The sequence below is a fragment of the Procambarus clarkii genome, unplaced genomic scaffold, assembly GCF_040958095.1.
Source record: "Procambarus clarkii isolate CNS0578487 unplaced genomic scaffold, FALCON_Pclarkii_2.0 HiC_scaffold_1353, whole genome shotgun sequence".
Lineage (NCBI taxonomy): Eukaryota > Metazoa > Arthropoda > Malacostraca > Decapoda > Cambaridae > Procambarus > Procambarus clarkii.
Genome location: NW_027190381.1, coordinates 11,842 through 14,748, shown reverse-complemented (window position 1 = coordinate 14,748; position 2,907 = coordinate 11,842). Strand labels below are relative to the sequence as shown.

Sequence of the window (2,907 nt, the reverse complement as noted above, 5' to 3'; positions counted from 1 at the left end):
ATCATGAATTGCTGGGTTAGGTTAGGTTAGGTTAGGTTAGGTTAGGTTAGCTTAGGTTAGGTTAGGTTAGGTTAGCTTAGCTTAGCTTAGCTTGGGTTAGCTTAGGTTAGGTTAGGTTAGCTTAGCTTGGGTTAGCATAGGTTAGGTTAGGTTTGATTACATTTCTATGTTAGATTTAACTCAAATTCAAAACAATTGCAGTCATTCGGCTTGTTAGTCAACTTGCCTCTAATAGGGGCAATTTGTCTAACAAGACTATTTAGTTTTGTGTGCATATATATATATATATATATATATATATATATATATATATATATATATATATATATATATATATATATATATATATATATATATATATATATATATATATATATATATATATATATATATATATATATATATATATATATTATAGCTTCAAGACTCCGAACCAATATAGAAGCATCAAGAGGAAGTGCTTGTGTTATGGGCCAATAGGCCTTCTGCAGTTACTTCCATTCTTATGTTTTTATTCCCATTGGTTCGTGTTTTATCTTGTGTAAATGTCAATCACCTTACCCAAAACTTTGGTACCATATCACCTCACCCATGTGTATATATAAATATATATATATATATATATATATATATATATATATATATATATATATAATATACAGAGTAAATCTACCCCAAAAGTAATGATTTATTTGTCTACAAAACTAAACTCTTTTTGGAATCATATGAGGCCCCTCCACTGAGGGGGGAGGCCTGGATGTTTATTGTCATGTGTATTCATGCTGCTTGCATGTCATCGTTTATTTTGCCTTTGTTGTTTTCTTGACAGCTTTCTTTGCCTTGGGTGGTTTGGGAGATTTTGAAGCTCTCTTTATTTTGGGCTTTTTGTTCCCAACAACAAGCTGCTGCTGCTGCTTCTTTTTCAAGGCTGTAGGTGGTTTGTTGCTTGTGGCGGCTTTCTTGGGAGTTACCACGGCCTTCTTTGCTGCTGTAGATGGTTTCTTGGTTGTGGTGGCTTTCTTGGGAGTTAGAACGGCCCTCTTCTCTGCTACGGCCAGCTTGAATGATCCACTAGCTCCACTTCCCTTGGTCTGAACAAGAATGCCGTCAGCCACTGCTTTCTTGAGAAATCTTCGGATGTAAATGGCGATCTTGGCAGCCTCGACTTTGTTGTTGGCAACAACGTACTTCTTGATTGCTTGTAGAGACGAGCCCTTACGGTCTTTGAGTGCTGCGACCGCGGCTAGAACCATTTGACTAGTTTTCGGGTGAGCAACCTGGACGCGAGGTTTCCTGGTGGTGGCCACCACAGCAGCAGCCGCAGCCTTCTTGGTAGGCTTTGCTTCTACCATGATGATGATGAGATAACCAAGGTGATGAGAGACGCTCAGACAGTCACGGGGGAATGATGCTGCCGCCGCTTGAGCCGAACCTATTTATGTGCCGGCACGGTACAGAAGCTGCAACCTGGCAACTCGTCCACCAATCACAACGGTTGGTTTTACGGCTCCGAAACCTGGATCCCATATCTTCTCTAAAATAGAAGCATTTGTTCATGTTCTTTGTAAAAGTATCATAAAGCAGGACAGATGAGACAAATATCATAAAAACTGAAGAGCAGATGAGCACACACATGTATGTATTACAAAAGAAAATCCACAAATTCATTAGAAATTGGCAGGGCAGGCTGAGGAAGTAGGTAGATGTAAAATGTCTGTAAATGGCGAAAGAACATAAACCCAAGACTGAATAAACGATGTTAAATATCCATGCCAAGGAGACAAAAATATGTTAGGATACAATTACCATTAAGACACCACAAGAAGGTCCGTATCCTGCCGTGATGACTAAAAAGAGTTGGTTATTAGCCACAATGTGTAGGCAGTCTCATGCCAACGGCCATACCACGTTGAGAACACCGCTTCTCGTCCGATCAGCGAAGTTAAGCAACGTTGGGTTTGGTTAGTACTTGGATGGGTGACCGCCTGGGAACACCAAATGCTGTTGGCAATAATGTTTTTTGTTTTGTTTTGTTTTGTTTCGTTTGTTTTTGTTTGAATGGCTGGCTCCACGGGAAATTCACGGAGTTGTGTGGAATAAGGCCTGGTAAAATGAATTAATATGTATGTCATGTTTAAAACAAACTCGCTTAATATAGTGTGTGAGGCTTTATACAAAAACAAACAACCAAAACAAAACATGTTGTTTTATATATATATATATATATATATATATATATATATATATATATATATATATATATATATATATATATATATATATATATATATATATATATATATATATATATATATATAGCTTAATCCGGGTTTGAACTCGCAACTCCAAGAATACGCATCACTTATATACACTTTACCACTGGACCACAGCTGCAGGACACAAGCTTGATGCTGAGGTATCAATTTAATGACGTAAATGCCATTTCCACAAATAAATGATAATTTAAAAGTATTTGTATGTACAAATCTTTTCTGTTTAAAAGGCTACAATATCAGTTACATATATAATTTGTGTTAATGTTTCTATACCCACAGGAAGGCATGTTTTTGCTTATATGTAAGGGGTACGGAGAAGGAATCCACAGACCATCAGTCCCCTTCCCCCCCCCCCCCCCCCCCTCCCACCTACTACCACCACCACCACCACCACCACCACTACTCACCACCACCACCACTACTCACCACCAATCACCACCACCACCAATCACCACCAATCACCACCAATCACCACCACCACACCTAACCGAAAACCCCCTAACACATCAACCCTCCCCCCAATCAACAGGCGAAATAATAACCCTCAAATGCCTGCCTGCCTGCCAGCCAGCCAATACTAACGGTCTTCTCAGAAAGAAAATCTCTTTGTATCTGTATTACTTGATGAAAT

The 2,907-nt window shown here is 38.6% G+C and overlaps 1 non-coding gene across 1 annotated transcript; it reads left to right on the top strand.

Moving 5' to 3' along the window:
* Positions 1–1,891: 1,891 nt before the first annotated feature.
* LOC123752163 (5S ribosomal RNA) lies at positions 1,892–2,010 on the top strand. Its single transcript, XR_006772172.2, has one exon. It is a non-coding gene; the product is annotated as a 5S ribosomal RNA (ribosomal RNA).
* Positions 2,011–2,907: the final 897 nt, after the last annotated feature.